Here is a 17,370-nt window from a genome sequence, read left to right as displayed (position 1 = left end):
AGTCCCCTTCTGACATGGTCCCCACGGCACTTCAGCTTTGTCTCCTGTTCTCACGGTCCTGGCTCCATCCTCTGGCCGTCTTGGGCCCTATGAGGCTCATATTTTCTTTGGAAAGCTTTTGCAAGTGCCATCTCCTCTCTGTGGTACTTGCCTATACTACTGCCTTCATTCCTGACTCCACAGGCTGGCTCATCCTTCTACAATGGTCCACCACATTGCCTTCTCCAGGAAGCTTTCATAGCGCTGTGTGTAGTCGTGCTCCTTGAAAGCAAGAAGGGGCTTCATTCTACTCCTGTGTATAGCTCCAGAGGTCAGAGAGAAACATGGCACAAAGTACGGCTGGGCCAAATGTCTTAGAAACCCATAGCAAATTGGAGTCATCCTGTGGCTCTGATTTCTGCTCTCTACTTGTCAAAAGTCCTGTTTTTCCAGCCGAGAGAGATGGCTCAGCAGTTAAGAGCACTGGCTGCTCTTTTTGGGGATTGCAGTTCAATTCCCAGCACCCATCTGGCACCTCCTAACTCCAGTCCCAGGGAATCCAGTGCCCTCTTCCCTGATCTCTCCCCACATGGTGTGCCCTGGCACTTTGTCTACAAGTCTCCCTGGCATGAATCCCACAAGCCTTGGCCTTTTGTCTAATCTTCTCCACCAGCTGCTTGAAGGCAGAGGTTGGGCCTCATCTGTCTCGGTACTCTAACAGCTGCATACCAGCGTCTAGCCCATCCTCCGATGCCAACTAGATACCTAGAGTAAAAATAGTGAATTCCCTCCTGGAACTACAAACCAACAGAGAATGTGCTTTTAATGCTTTTGTGAGCAGTTAGTGTTCAACATGGCGGATGCTTCCACCAGCATCTCTGCCTACACAGCTTCAGCCTCCACCATGCCAGTAACACTTCAGCAGTACAGCGGAAGTCTCCAAGCAAGGTCATTCCTCTTATGGAAGTCAACACTGGCAAGTCCTCTTATCTTTTCATTCCATACTGCTGGGAGCACCCATGTGCCTTCTTGTCTTGATTTGAGGCTTTTTTTTTTAAGCCTAGAATTCCCTTTCTTGACTATCAGCCCACTCCTCCACAGCTGTTTTGAGTATCCCACTCTGTCATTTAAATATTAATATTATGGAAACAGAGGGGAGAAAAATGCCTTTCATCAGATATGCAATGCTGAAGGAAATTAAGATTAATAAATGGTGACAGGCTCTGGAGAGGGAATAAAAGTTAAACTGCCTCAGACTATTTTCCGAAGTTGTTTGGGCAATGAGTGTATCTTGTTGAATGCCCATGACTGTGATCGTTCTAAAGACCTGATTTCTGAAGACAGATCTGAAGTGATAAACCAGACCTTAGTTTTCCCCTTAGAGCACTTGCGCCTCCGCATGTGCACATGTGCAGAGATCTTTGAAGACGAGAAGCTGCAAAAGTGTCTACAAATTAGGTCTTCTTAATCAAATCTCAAATAACTACTATCTAGAGGAAAAGCAGGTTTTAGGTCTAAAAAAATAATATTTTTATGTAGTACTGGGGATTGAATCTAGGGACTCATGCAAGCTTTCTACCACTGAGCTACACCCTCTAAAGTCTAGACCTGAATTTATTTAAATGTCTTTAATTGCAAGTTTTTTGAGAATTTCATGCATCTACTGCATCTATATCATCTCAACTCATCTTCCACCCCCTCCAACTCCTTTCGTGTCCTCTCCCCACTCCTTTTCACATTCATTTCATCTTCTTTAAATATAATTGTCATCATTACAGTTACTATTGCTGTGATAAAACACGTGGCCAAAGAAACCTGAGGAGGAAAGGGCTTATTTGGTTTACACTTCCATCTCAATGTTTATCATCAAAGGAAGTCAGATCAGGAACTCAAACAGGGTGGGAACCTGGAAGCAGGAGCCGATGCAGAGGCCATGGAGGAGTGCTGCTTCTTGGCTTGCTCCTGCGGTTTGCTTGCCAGCTTTCTTATGGAACCCCAGGACCACCAAACCAGAAATGCCACCACCCACAATAGACTGGGCCCTCCCCCATCAATCACTAATATGAAAAATACCCTACAGCTGGATCATATGGAAGCATCTCATTGAGGTTCCCTCCTTTCAGATAATGTTAGCATGTGTCAAGTGGACATAAAACTATCATAATAATATATTTATTAATTTTATTTTTATTCTGCTGAGTCCATTCAGCTTGCTCATAAGTGTATATGCTTAGGGCTGACCACTTATGATAGATAGCCTATTACTAGGCATCTCAATTGTCTATAAATAACTGCCTATAACAATTAATTCCCTGTAGCTTTTCATCTAGGGCCATGGCTTTGTGGAACTTCCCCCATCCATGTTGGAACGTCAACTGGTGTCATTGTGTATTTCCTATTTAGGTGACTGTATCTTTGTAATTTCGTGGCTGTAGCTCCCCTGCCATACACAGAAGACACTATCTCACAGCAGATGTCCTGGTCCTCTGGCTCTTACAGTGTTTCTGGCCCTCCTTCCGTAATGCTCCCTGAGCCTTGGATGTAAGGGTTGGTTGTAGATATAACCATTGGGGTTGGGCACAAAGCACAGCTCAGCTGTCATGGATCCCTGTATAGTCTCCATCTTCTGCAGACAGGAGGCTTCTTTGGTGGGGCTGAGAGCTATACTTGTCTGCGGATATAAGGGTAGATATTTAGATTGCAGTTGGAAACTCTAATGGCTTATAAAAGTGGTAGTGAACCTCCTTGACTTTTTAAGTAATAAATTGTATAGATTTTTCATTTCTTCAGCTAGGTAGATGACACTGATTTACTTCTGTTCATAGTCAGAGTTGGCCCAGTAAACCTCAAAGGGGGAAGGGGTTGTCCCACTATGTCCTGTCCAGGGCTTGATTCTCACAGCATCTTCTCTGCCAAGCTGTTAGTGAAAATTTGAGACAAAGTGCCACCCCCCAGCCCCAAAACACTGCTCCTTAGACCAGTTGTGTCAGCAGCCTGAGAACTTGCTAGAAATGGGGTTTCTGAGGATCCAGACCCAGTCTGTGCACACAGAAACTGGAGGTTACAGAGCACACCTTGGCCACTCCTAGGCAGCAAGCTTTGCAGACAATTGGGATGCATCCTTGGGTTTGAAAACCACTGACTCCCAACCTTAGCTTCCCATTTCCATCACCTGGAGAAACTCTTTTTTAAAACTTGAAGCCTGGGTTCCATCCCCCCAGATTCTGACTAGGCATGGGTAGAAGCCACTATGCTGATATGGTTTTATAGTTTCCAGATAATTCTAAGCACAATTGGGTTAAGAGTCTGGTTCTGGCTATGGTCTTTTTCATTACCTTTCTTCCTTTCTTTCATAACTAATTAGCATGCCATTTTTGCCAAAATGAATGAGTTTCATTGTGCTTTTTCATACAGAAATTCAATGTATTTTATCATCTTCACTATTTTGTCTTGTTCCCTGTCTTCTTCCCTCTATTCCCTCCCAAATAGATAGCCTCTGTTTCCATACCCCTTTAAGAAAATCTAGATTGTACATATAAGAGAAAATATGCAATGTTTTTCTTTCTAACGCTGGCTTAGGACATGGTATGATTTTGTTCTGTATGAGTGAATGACATCCCATTGTGTATATTTACCACACGTTATCTAATCTGTTTATTGGCATCTAGGTTGACTCCACAACTTGACTATTGCAAAAACTGCACATGGATATGCCATTATCTCTGTGACACACTGACTCAGATGCCTTCCATTGTATACCCAGGAGTGGCAGTAGAATTAATTATATGGTAACTATTTCAGTTGTTTTGACAACCTCTACACTGATTTTCATAATGGCTGGCCTGACATATATCACTACCAATAGTGAATATGGCTCATTTTCCCCACATCCTCACCAGCATTTCTTGTTGTTTGTTTTCTTGATAAGGCTCAGATCCTGATTTCTCACTCTGGGGATGGCAACAACCTTAGAAATAGAACCAAGGCTCTAGCCACGCTATCTCAGTAAACAACAGAAGCTATCATATAGCAATGAACTTAGCCTTTCAGGGTCTCCAATTCCTGCTCTGTGGAGTTCCCTGCTTGTGACAGAAGCACTGTAGGGTCAAAGTGTGGCTGCTGGGTACTGATTACAGCCTCATCAGTGTCTTGTTCATGGGTAACACAGGACCTCCCTGATGGAGATTCTGAAAGGATTAGGTAAAATAATAGAGCATAAATAAACAGCATAAATAAAAGTGACTACCAAAATAAATCAAAACTATTCACAATTGCAGGCATAGAGAGTCATAATGAGTTCTAACTTAGTCATAATTGCAGAGGAAAAAAAAAACAGCTGTAATTTATAGTGCCCTCCCTCCCTTAGACACTAATACCTAGGGCCCATGCAGATAGATGAAAGGAAAACTTCTTCACATTCAGAATCACTTGTGCATTTTCTCTTCACAAATATGAAAAAACAAAACAGAAGAGCTACTCATGTACCACTGTGAGACTGATGAAGGATGCTCCCTAGACATGCCCAAGAATCACAGCATCTCCTGGTGGCGAATGAGAACAACTTTAAACAGATGGGAAAACCATGGTACAACTCTCAAGTCCAGTACATTCATATCAGGCTGTGTTAAACTATGTCACGATTTACCACCGCCCTCTAAACAGAAAACAAAGTGTTTATCATGGACGAACAGCTTCTGTCCCTTGTCAGCTTCTTATTCCATCATGAGCCACTCACACTTTTTCCAAAATGATCCTTTCCTATGTAATCTCAGTGGTTCCACCCTGGTTCTGTTCTCTAGCTGGGCGGTTTCCTTCTACTTAAAGCCACACTCAGTGAAATTGTGTTAATTTTTAAGATTCAGTCAGCCGTGTCTATCTTTGAACCTTCCTGGCCTTCTAGCCCAACATCTTCAAGGAGAAGCTGGTCGTCTGTTGTCTGTTTTATTTTTTTGCCATGTAACCCACTATTGTGCTGAAGAGTGCCAAGCGCCACTGTCCACTAACAGCGCCTCTCTCCACCCCAGTCCCGTGAGCCACACCAAAGCTGGGACACACACACACACACACACACACACAGAGAGAGAGAGAGAGAGAGAGAGAGAGAGAGAGAGAGGGAGAGGGAGAGGGAGAGGGAGAGGGAGAGGGAGAGGGAGAGAGAGAGAGAGAGAGAGAGAGAGAGAGAGAGAGAGAATAGTATCTAGCCTGTCATAGGAGAGGCTCCATACTAAGTGAACAGAGTAATCAATGAGGGACAGAGGAAGAAAAAGTACCCAGTAAATTGTGAATCTATCACCTGAAGCCAAGTCCTGGAGAACCAGGGCAGATGAGAACCAATGCATAGAAGAGGGGAGGAACAGAGTGGTGGTGATAGCTTATTCTGATATCAGCAGGTGCATGGACCTTAAGAGCTTGTGGCTGTAGATGTGCAAAAAAGTCCAGCCTGCCTGTATTAGTTAAGTGACAGTTCTCAAAACATTTAGATCTCAGAACTTTTTTATGCCCTTAAAAGTGACTGACAACTCCAGAGTACTTTTATGTATAATGACCTACAACTTTCCGTGTTTACTATACGAAATTGAAACGGGGAAAAGGTTAATCATTGCTTCACTAATTTTAAAATAACATGGAGTCTGGAAGATGGCTCAGTCATTAAAGTGCTTGCTGCACAAGAATGTGGACCTGAATTTGGATCCCCAACGTTCATATCAAAAACTAGGCATGTGTCTCCAATCCTAGCTGGTGTGGGAGGACTCTGGAGCTGACTAGCTAACCTAGCTTACTTAATGAGCTCCAGGCTCAATGAGAGGCCTTGTCTCAAAAGTTTTGGAGAACAATTGAGGAAGACAACCAATATTGACCTCCAACCTCCACATGAATCCACACCAACATATACACGCATCCAAACGTGAACACATATATATATATATGCCCACAGATAATGACATAATAAAACAAAAACTATTTGAAATAATTACCTTCAAAAACACTTTTCTTGAGAGGCATCTCATTGTTTTGTACTTCTATAAGATTTTTAGTACCTGGTTTTACAGGAAATAGCCATGTCTGTGTGTGCTGTGGTATGACTGAGTCATTGTATCATCTCTGGAAATCTTAAACTCTCCACTGGTAAATGTATGAGAATAGATGAGGAAACAAAGTTCTAGCATGCTTATGAAATCAGTCTTGGCCTTGTGGGCTCTGCAAAAAAAAAAAAAAAAAAAAATTGTGTCAGAGATTCCTCAGCGGCCGCTCACTCTTTGAGAACTAGTTAGTTAGAATACAGGTCACCTGTGGTCACAGAGACACAAATGGTAGTGTCTTGAAGAAGATAAACATATATTTATCTCTTCGTGGTTTCCAGAAATAAGCACCACCCCTCAGTCCCATCCTTATGGTATCCTTTCTGGTGACCCTATCATCCTGGTGCACATGGTCCAAAGCCATCTCTGCATCCCAGGCAACAGAAAGGAGAGTGAACCATACCCATTAACGAGCACCTTTATGTGTATGTGCCACCTTCTTGTATCACATGGCCCAACCTTGGATGAAACATATTACTACTGCAAAGGATTCTGGGAGAGAACAGGTATAACATGGATCCCATTCTTTGTTGCATTGCCCTTTCAATATAAGTTCTGTTGAGCACATACCAGAGAGGGGAAATTTGGGCAAGCCAGAGATTACATCACCAGTTCCCAAGAGGCCAGAGGAGCCATCCCTGACAAGGAGTAAGGCTCACACATAGCAAAATATTTCCCTGTACGTAGAAAGCAAGAAAAGTGGCCGTTCACATACGGAGCCACAGACAGGAACTGAACCAATCGTAACGGAAGCATATGATTTCAAAGGAAAAGTGCCAGACACCAACCAAAAACAAAGCTCTAGTTAGGATACAGGCCAAACTTATGGATGCATAGTCCCAAGCTTACCCTCATGAGGGTTTAGTCCCAACTGTATCTTCTGCCAGAGCCCCCTCTCACTTTGCTCATTCTAGCCACACTCGACTCTTCAGCTTGAAAGATATAGCTTAGTTCTTGTACAGAGTCTTTGTGTATGCTGCTCTATCTCCTGGAGTGCCCTTCCCCACCACCACCACCACCGTTTGACCTATACAATCTCATCTTTCAGGATAAATGAAGACTAGCCCAAAGAGAACAAACTTCATTTATTCTGAGAACGTTATAGCAAGGCAGCCACCCACCATTGCTAAGTTCTGGTAGACAGAGGCAGGCAGGGGAAGAAAAAGGCCTTAGAGCAGGAGAAAGAAAAGCCTTGGCTCTGTCTCAAAGGGAGACTGCTACTGTGGAGGGGCTGAAGGGGGCGGAGCCTTCCAGTTCCAGGTGAGCACAGATCCTTCCGACTCCCAGGTCAGGGCAGATCCTCTAAGTGTCAGGCGAAGGCATGTCCCTCCAGCTCCCAGGTGAGGTCAGCTCTACCTGAGTTGTTCCTGGAACTTCTTGAACTTCTTCCCTGGGCTTATAAAGTGTAGTCTTTTCCACATCAGACTGCAGACACTTCTCCATTTCTTTCCGGCACCAGGTAACATGCTAAGCATACAGTAGGGGCTCAATAATTTCAAAAAAAAAAAAGTATTAAAAAAAAGCATTACATGGATGGATGGAAGGATGGATGCGTGGATGGCTGACAGGTAACACGGATATTGGATATTCGCAAGCTGAGTGCAGTGTTCTGCTAACAACATTGCAATTTCCAACTAACTAATTTCCAGACCCCTCTGCAAAGAGTGGCTGAGGGCTGAGTTCTGTATTGTTTTCTGCCCGCTGAGCCAGTACGGCGTGCCAGGAGAGCCACCCACCAAGGCAAACTAAGGTTCCGATCTAACTACAAACGACAAAGGTGTGAGCTGCTTCGAGTTTAGTCAATTCTCTTCTCGCAGGTTCAGCCTGTCAGTGATTTGACATCCGCTTCGGGGTGTCATCCTGGGGTACATTTTCTTCTAAACATGAATCACCGACAGCATCTCACAAAATATTCCACAGGGCTCTGATGCCGCCCATCTAGTGAGAAGATTGCTTGCACTGAGGCTCCCGCATAAACCTGCCAGCTGTAACATATCTTGCCGGTCTGACCCGGTGATGACCCAGAGCACTCTCTGTCTTGGCTGTTTTCTTTTATTTTCTATCCTCTGAAGAGTGTCAGAATTCTGCCTGGTAAGCAATAAATCCATCTTTTCCGTGATCAATTGTGGTGACTGGCTGCAAAACCTGGAAATCCAATTAACTGCAAAATAAATAGAATAAAAAAAAAAAATTAAATCCACCAAAGCTGTGGCGTAAGTCAGCTAGGAAATGTTCTGGACATTAAAATAAACAAGGAGAAACTTCGACTTCATTTGTCTTCTTTTCCTTTTTCAAAAAAGTAAAAATCTTGCTATTGATAAATTTAGCCTTGGTTCCAATTTTGTCTTAGCCACAATTTGCTCAAATACAGATCTGTTGGGATGGCTAGCACTGCACTAATTATACCCCACAGGCTCTCTCCAGAGAGACGCCAACTCAGCTAGGATTACCTTGCCACCATATGTAAAACTTTAGGCCCTCACTCCCTCTATCTTTTTACACCACATGTGTTCTTAAAGGGACATAAATCTGCTCAAACGCTATATGGTAAATATGAGTTATTTTGGCTTGCCGGGACATTTTAAAAAGGACAGGGTTTTCATCAATTGCATCACTTGGCTGAGCGAACGGCCTTATGCCTCACTGTTACCGAGGTCTGCCAGTCTGGAAGCATCATGAATGGAGCCAATGGGCCCTGGGCAACCTTCCTTATAGGAGACTATATCTAGAAGCTCATGGCAGTGAGCTACACACCCCGCTCTAGCCCAGTACCTTGTCAGTGTCCTGGGAAGGACCTCAGCATCCAGGCAAACTGAAGGGGCTGTAGGAGAGGGAATAAGCCAGAGAAGGGACGGAAGGAGATGTCTGCTTGAGCTCCCACCAGAGACTAGACTCATTTATTTCCTGTGGGTGTGCTAGGGAGGACAGCAGAGCAGCTGAGGGGCCTATTCATCTAGGATAAGCTAGGGCAGCAAAGCAGTAGGCAGAACTCACAGTCAGGGTCCAGACTGGGCTTGGACTCCTCTGATCTCAGCCACTGTATAAGGAAAATGAGCGGCAGAAATAAATGCTTCCTTCAAGTCCCAGTGCCTCCAAGAAAAGGCTTAGCAGACAAGAGGAACCTTGTTTTTATTATTATTATTATTATTATTATTATTATTATTATTATTATTATTATTATTTAGAAGATTTGTGAGGCCAGGAAAATGGTTCAGTGGGTCAGAAGAGCTTGCCACACAAGCCTGGCAACCTGAGCGTTCAGAACCGCAGAACTCACATAAAAAGCCAGGTGTGGGGGCGCTCATTTGTAATCCCAACACTCCTAAGACAAGATGAGTAGAGGCAGAACAGTCTCCAAGAACTTCCTCCTGAAAGTTGTCGTCTGACCTTTATATGCATTCTATAGCACAGGTATATGTGCATACACAGACACAGACACAGACACAGACACACACACACACACACACACACACACACACACACACGAGGGAAGAATGTTCCTGCTTTGATGAGCTAGCCCTTCCATCCTTCTTTTCTTTCTGGTCATTACTGAATTTTTCAGCCCTGGTCCTGACCATCACACAGACAGCAGGAGTCAATCAGTCAGTGCCACCAAGGAAATAAGAAAACCAGAGAAGGGTAGTGTCTCTTGACATTTCTATGAGGTAAGGAAAATGACTCGATGCTATTTAAAACATAATTCTTTGCATCCTACCTCTAAATGTTCTTTGACTAAAAAAATGATAACAAATACAAGAAGTCTTTCTCAGCTTTCTAAATATGCCTGTTAGCATCAGGGCCTCCAAAGCCTGTGATGTTGCATGGGCGGGTCTCACAGACCTGTTGCCAGGGCAACAGCCACTATATTACCAGAACCCATTGGGCTCACCTTCCACCTTTACCTGCGGCCACTATGTCAGAACCCATATATGTGTGTGTGTGTGTGTGTATGTATGTATGTATATGCACATATATACACATATACTTACATATGTATATATATGTATGTATATATGTGTACACATACATATATATATATATATATATATATATATATATATATACACACATACACACGAGGAACATCCCTCTATCTCTCTCTCTCCCCCTCCTCTCTTTCCGCGCTATTGCCCCCTCTCTCCCTCTCAATTAAACCTCTTATACATGGAACTGTTTGGGCCTAGTGTGTGATATGTTCTGACTCGACCGGAACAGCACCAAATGATGTGTTAGAACAGCGGATTGGATATATATATATATATATATATATATATATATATATATATATATCTGACTAGTGGCTGCAGGTAAAGGTGGGAGGTGAGCCCAATGGATTCTGGGAATATGGTGGCTGTTGCCCTGGCAACAGGTCTGTTAGACCCACCCATGCAACATCACAGGCTTTGGAGGCCCTGATGCTAACAATGTCCATGTTGAACAATCAGTTCAAATCACAAATCATCCACTTTCCTGTTGACTTGGGTTTTGCTAAAAATATTGCTGTGTTTTTTGAAATTTATGTTTAAAAGTCTATGTACCCAAAAACAATGCCAAAAGAAAACAAACATGATAGTGGAAAGTATAAATACTAGGAGCATGACCATTAGTCACATCTGGATCTTTATGACCATAACCTAAGCTTGATGACATGGGAAACAGAACACACAGAGCCCAGTGATCTCCTTTTCAAGAAAATTCTTAGAAAACAGCAACAATGTAAACACATAAATAAATCTGCCCTGTTAGCCTTCAGCCTGGTAACCATATTACTTATTCAATTACTTATTCAACAGATAGTTCTTGGAGAGTAAGTCTATTTCAAGCCCTGCACAAGCTTGATTCCCAGTACCCAACACAGTGACTTAAAACCACCTGTAACTCCAGATCCAGGGGACCCAATTATGAGGACAGTGGCGTACACCACAGCCAAAGCCTGCCCTCTTTGAGTCTGTAGAAAATGATGCCTGGATCCACGGATCCTGGGTACAATGGGCTAATTCCATGGGAAGCGATAGGATTTTTAGTTTAGTGTAGACACACATCTGGTTAACCTATGGCTGCGTCCTTTCATTTTCATCTAGCAACGCTGGCGTCAAGAAGGCAGCAGATGCCCGAGGCTCTTATCTTTCCAATCCGTCTTTCTTCTCCAAGGCAGGTAGTTACAAGTACCAAATAAGTTTCTATTCTCACTGTGGGGTTTTTTGGTTTAAAACTGTTTATTGATCAATAAAAAAAAGTAGGAAATCACAAAGTCATTGCCTGGGGAAGCTGTACTAGTAATTTTACAGCAGGCTAGATAGTAAGGAAAGACTACAAATGTTAGCAGGCAGGAGACCTGGCTCTTGCAGAAAACAAGTCAATCCTGACAAAAATCCACCCGGCATCACTGACCTTGGAGAGCCTGCGCAAGGTCAACAGCACAATGAAGACATCGCTGCGGTGCTGGTTCCAGTCTGTTTACTAGCTCTAGGGAGACGTGGACAGATATCAGCTGTACTCCCATATGTTTAAAAGTAATAAACACTGTAAGCAACAGATTTGACTCCTTAAAGGAATGCAAAGGAGGGTGTGCACAGGATTTAGAGTAACATTTGGAGATAGATTTTTGAAGTTGGTTTTATAAATAGGACCATCAGCAGGACATGTTGCAACTGTTTCTATTAATAACTCTTGACTCACCCATGTCTGTACACTCAGAGACATAGGTATGTACTGACAACACTCATTCATTCTCCCAGCCATCCTTTCTTCCATCTGCTCCCCGGGACCACTGAGGGCATCAGCACCCAGAGGACTGACACTGTCTTTGTCCCTCTTTCTGCCAATGACCTTAACCTCCTAGATAAACACTCATTCCATTGTACCATTTCCTTCACCCATTCACCTAGCCTGGTTTTCCTTAAACTTTTCTATTGCCATCAGCCAGACCTACCTAAAATAACTGGAACAAATATTTCCAGGACCCTCTCCTCTCTACATGTACCATTATCTAATTCTTTTTTTCACTGTAGCTTTGTTAGGCAATATGTTTTGGACCTAAACAATCAGTCAACCATATGTCATGGTTATGAAGATTACCAAAGATGGACAAGGAGATGACTCAGGGGTAAGAGCACGGGCTGCTCTTCCAGAGGACCCAGGTTTGATTCCCAATATCCACATAGTGACTTAAAACAATCTGTAACTCCAAATCCAGGGGATCCAATGTTTTCTCCTGGTCTCCATAGGCACCAGGAATACACATGGTGCACAGGAACAACACCCACACACATAAAGCAAAAGTACATATAAATTTATGTATATATAAATGTCTATGTATATATATTTATGTATGTATACATATATATGTATACATATGTGATATATACTCATATACATAAGCTTTATAAGCCACATCACTCACAGCTAGTCCTGAAAGATGGCACAGAAATGACATCAAGAAATCAAGATCACACCTATAAATCTCATAAAGGGAGGTATTGACCCCAAGTTCCTGAGGAACATGCACTTTGCCAAGAAGCACAACAAGAAAGGCCTGGAGAAGATGCAGGCCAACAATGCAATGGCAGTGAGCGCACACGCAGAGGCCATCAAGGCCCTGGTGAAGCCTCAGGCCATCAAGCCCAAGATGCCAAAGGGTCCCAGCTATAAACTCTGCTGAATCAAAGCTGAGGCTCCAACTCGGGCCCAGGCTCCTGCTCCAGCTCAGGCTCCCAAGTGTTCCCAGATGCCTGTGAAGTCCCCATAGAAAAGGCTCCTGTCTGCCAATGTGAAAACAGATACACTGTTTAGAGACGAGTGGCTCCTGTGCTGCTTCTCCAAATAAAGTCAAGGTTGAGGATAGGAGACACATAAAGCAGTTGGATAGGATGCAAAAGAAAAACCTAGCTACATGTTATCTATGGGAAACACACTTTTAAAGAAACACATGGGCTGACAGTAACAGCGTGGGAAAAGATAGTCCACATAATGGTAACCAGAAGAAAGGGAGAGGTAGCTCTACTTACATCCAACAAAACAAAGTTCAAACCAAAACTGTCTCAAAAGACAAAGAAGGAAATTCTATACTAATAGATCTTCTACCTTGAGTATGTACCAATTGTTATTAGCACTAGAGCAAGCATCGATAGGAAAATAGACATCAAAATACCAACAGTAAGACACTTCCACTCCCCACTTTCAATAATGGTTATAACATCCTTCAGAGAGCAATTTTTAAAAACAACAGAGGACCTGAACAGCACTGTAGACAGTGAACTGAACAGATAGGCACACATTTCCCCAAACAGCAGCAGAATATGCATTTTCCGTACTTCAAGACAGACCACATATTAGGTCACAAAACAAGTAAGGAGACATGAGGTGAGTATCATGCCAAGTGCCTTCACTGACCACAACAGAGAGACACTAGAGACCGGTAGCCAAGGGAAACGGGGAATTCTACAAACATGCATGAATTAAACAACACATTCGAGAACAACCACTGGGTCAATGGAGAAATAAAAAATGAAATCGGAAAATGCGTGGAGACCAATGAAAATGAAAACACATCATTAAAAACCACAGGGACAACAAGAGCAGTAATAAGTTTATTGCAATAACTGCCTACACACAAACACATTCTCTCTCTCTCTCTCTCTCTCTCTCTCTCTCTCTCTCTCTCTCTCACACACACACACACACACACACACACACACACAGAGAGAGAGAGAGAGAGAGAGAGAGAGAGAGAGAGAGAGAGAGAGAGAGACCCAAGCAACCCAACTACACATTTCAGGAAATAAAAAGAAAACACACACATAAACTCAACACAACTACACATTTCAGGAAATAAAAAGAGAGAAAGAGAAGAGTAAACTAAGTCTAAAATTAATTTAAAAAAGAAAAAGAAACAATAGACAGAAATTGATAAAAAATAATGAACTTAAAAGTTTTTATGGGAAGATAAACAAAATTGACAAATATATAATTAAACTAAGGAAAAGAGAGGCAAATAAAGTCTAGAAAGAAGACATTACACCTGGTGTAAATAGCCTCATAAAAGCATAGTGCTATAAACAATTAAGCGGCATCCAACTGGACAGCCTAAAAGAAACTCGAGAGAAAAAAAATAAAAAATAAAACCATTACAAACTCACTCTATAAGGTCAGCTTGACCCTGTTACAAAAGGCTGATGAGGACTACACCTGAGGTCTGGAGGGACGGCAGATAGAGGACCCCACCTGAGGTCTGGAGAGACGACAGATAGAGGACCACACCTGACGTCTGGAGAGACGGCAGATGAGGACCACACCTGAGGTCTGGAGGGACGACAGATAGAGGACCACACCTGACGTCCGGAGAGACGGCAGATAGAGGCTGCCTGTGTCTGAATGGGGAAAACATGTCTGCTCCAAAGAGAAGCAGAGGAAGAGTTTCCACAGAAAAAAGGCTAGGAAGGATCAGAAAAGAGGTGGAGCAGGAGTTTCAGCGGCACCACTCCCTGAAGTGAGAGAGGAAACAAATTGCTGCTACAGGGAAAGTCAGAAAATCCTATCCTCGAGACCCGCCCAAAAACTTCATGAGTCTCAAATCCAGTTTGGGCTTTTGTGAGACATTGTCTCCTCCAGATCTGTATGTCAAGCTTCATGACTCAGAGCATAGGTGAGTGTCATCCTGAGAGAAAATCCACTGCCTAAAACTGAAGCAGCTCCAACGCCTAAAATCAAGAAACTTCCACCAACCCGGGAGCCTCAGCTCAGCCTGCCTCATCTTCTCATGAGGGGAATCCCAGGGAGGCAGTTGTAGAGAGCAAAAATATAAAAGGAGCTAGAAGATGGAAGCGCCTCCCATCTTTGTAGATTGGTAGAATTAATATGGTAAAAATAGTTAAATTACAGAAGAGTTGGCCAGTCCAAAGTAATGCCCATAAAAATTCCACTGACAGTCTTCATAGATTCAGAAAAGAGAATCCTAAAATTCACACGGAAGCACAAAAGACTCTAAAGAGCCAACAGAATTCCTAGCAGAAAGCAACTGAAGAATTACTATAATGTCCAATCTCAAATTACATTACAGAATTACAGTAACAAAACCAGCATGGAAAACAGATCTGCAGGCCAGTGAAAGAAAACGGAGGACACAGAAATAAACCCACAAAGCAATCAAAATTTTGACAAAATTATCAAAAACATATATTGGAGAAAAGATGGTCCCTAAAAAAAATGTAGATGAATTGAGATCCACATCTCTTAAAAAAAAAAAAAAAAGAAAAAGAAAAAAAAAAAACTATTACAATGGACCACGAATGTTAGTCTAAGAATTGAAACTTTAGAAAATATTAAAGAAAAACACAGGGAAACCATTTCAACATTCAGGCATAACCACCAGGAGTGCCTGAGACTGGGCAAAGGCTGTTACATGAAACTAAAATACTTCTACTCAGCAAAATAAGAAACCACCAGAGAGAGACAGCTTATAAAATGGAGAAAATCTTTGCAGAGTATATGGCAGATGATGGTGTGGTATCTAAGATATACAAAGCACTGAGAAGTTGAGGCACACACACACACACACACACACACACACACACGACATCATCTGATTGATGAATGAGCTAAGAAGCGAGTAAAAAAGGAGAAATACAAATAGCCAATACATACAGCCTTAGCCTTTGGGAAAAGACATACTAAGATTGTTGTGGGTCTGTCCCTCCTCAGTCAGAATCCTATCATCAAGAAAGCCAATGGCAATAAATGCTGATGGAGAAAGGGGGAGCCCTACGCACTGCTGGTCAGAATATGAATTTGCATGACTACTATGGAAACCAGAAACTACAAATAGAGCTAGCAAGGGGCCCAGTTAGACCACTTTGGAATGTATATCTAAAGACTCTACACTGACATCCCAAAGATATTTGCATTCTGTGTATTGCTGTTCTAGTCACAATAGCCAGGAAATGGAATCTGTCTAGATGTCCATCAACAGATGACTGGATTAAAAAAAAAAGTGACAATATACACAATGGAATTTATGCATCCATGAACAAAAACAAAATCATAAAATTTCTGTGAAAATGGATACAACTAGAAATCGCTATGTTAAGTGTTTAAGTCACACTCAGAAAAACAAATAATGAATTTTTTTCCTGCTTACATGTGACCCAAAATTCTATTTGTATGTGTATTTAAACATGTGGGGCTCCCAGCACTAGAAAAGGGACCACAGGACAGGTGGAGGAGATCTAAGAGGAGGAGGGAATAGAAGGGATAGTGAAATATAAGTAGTAAGAGAGCACAAGAAGTGTGACTGAGGAAAGAAAGAGAAGCAGCCACAACAGGGGAGGGAGGAAAGGGAAGGGAGAGGCAGAGGGGAGCACACAAAAACAGAGTATGACACACATGTATAAAGCTGTCATGATACCTGCCACTTTGTGAGCAAACCTAAATAATAATGATAATAATAATAATGATAATAATAATAATAATATTTTTAAAGATATCACAGGCTAAAATTCTTAATAAATATAGATGCAACAACATCCTCAACAAAATGCTAATAAAGCAAAGCCAGTAGCACACTAACAGGAGTGTGTACTGTTACCAAGGGGGATTTATCCCTGGGACGCAGACACCGGTTATCATACAAATGGAAAATCACATGAATCTTTCAACAGATGTGAGACAAGTACAAAATTCAACATAAAGACTTCCATTTTAAAAACTCAACAATCCAGAAATTAAAAATATCTCAGTGAAATGAAAATTGGTCTATGAGCTGGTCAGTAGAGGCAGAGCAGGTGGATCTCTGAGAGTTCAATCAAGGCCAGCCCGGTCTTCAGAGTGAGTTCCAGGACAGTCAAGGCTACGCAGAGAAACTCTGTTGAGAAACAAAACAAAGCAAACGTTGATATTTGAAGACCACAGCCAACAACAGTGTTTCATGGAGGAAAGGAAATAAAAGAACATCCAAGTTGGAGAGGAAGAAATACAATGTACCTACTGACCGGCATGAGCTTAAAAACAGAAAGTCTTCAATTAAAAAAAAAAAATGTAATCCCAGTAGTTAAGAGACCAACCCAGACTACATGGAAAGACTCTGCTAAGAAAGAAAAGGAGAGGGCTGGAGAGATGGCTCAGCAGTTAAGAGCACTGACTGCTCTTCCAAAGGTCCTGAGTTCAAATCCCAGCAACCACATGGTAGCTCACAACCATTTATAAAGAGATCTGACACCCTCTTCTAGTATGTCTGAAGACAGCTACGGTGTACTTACATTTAATAAATGAATGGGTCTTTGAAGAATAGAGAAAGAAAGAAAAGGAGAATGAGAAA

At 42.3% G+C, this 17,370-nt stretch overlaps 2 long non-coding RNA genes across 3 annotated transcripts in view; both read right to left on the bottom strand.

Moving 5' to 3' along the window:
• LOC116073459 overlaps positions 1–6,174 on the bottom strand; it is an 81,575-nt gene extending 75,401 nt beyond the window's left edge. The window contains exon 1 of one of the 2 annotated variants that reach the window (XR_004111811.1): positions 5,955–6,174. This is a non-coding gene — a long non-coding RNA (uncharacterized LOC116073459). The remainder of the gene's footprint in view (positions 1–5,954) is intronic. The other variant, XR_004111813.1, reaches the window with a different exon arrangement.
• Positions 6,175–8,114: 1,940 nt separating this feature from the next.
• Positions 8,115–11,619, bottom strand: LOC116073461. The gene is made up of 2 exons (XR_004111814.1): positions 11,451–11,619; positions 8,115–8,220 (listed from the first exon to the last, which is right to left on the bottom strand). It is a non-coding gene; the product is annotated as an uncharacterized LOC116073461 (long non-coding RNA).
• Positions 11,620–17,370: the final 5,751 nt, after the last annotated feature.

Source organism: Mastomys coucha, unplaced genomic scaffold, assembly GCF_008632895.1.
Source record: "Mastomys coucha isolate ucsf_1 unplaced genomic scaffold, UCSF_Mcou_1 pScaffold23, whole genome shotgun sequence".
NCBI classification, from domain to species: Eukaryota; Metazoa; Chordata; class Mammalia; order Rodentia; family Muridae; genus Mastomys; species Mastomys coucha.
The sequence above is the reverse complement of the archived record's forward strand: the minus strand, read 5'-3'. Positions and strand labels throughout refer to the sequence as shown.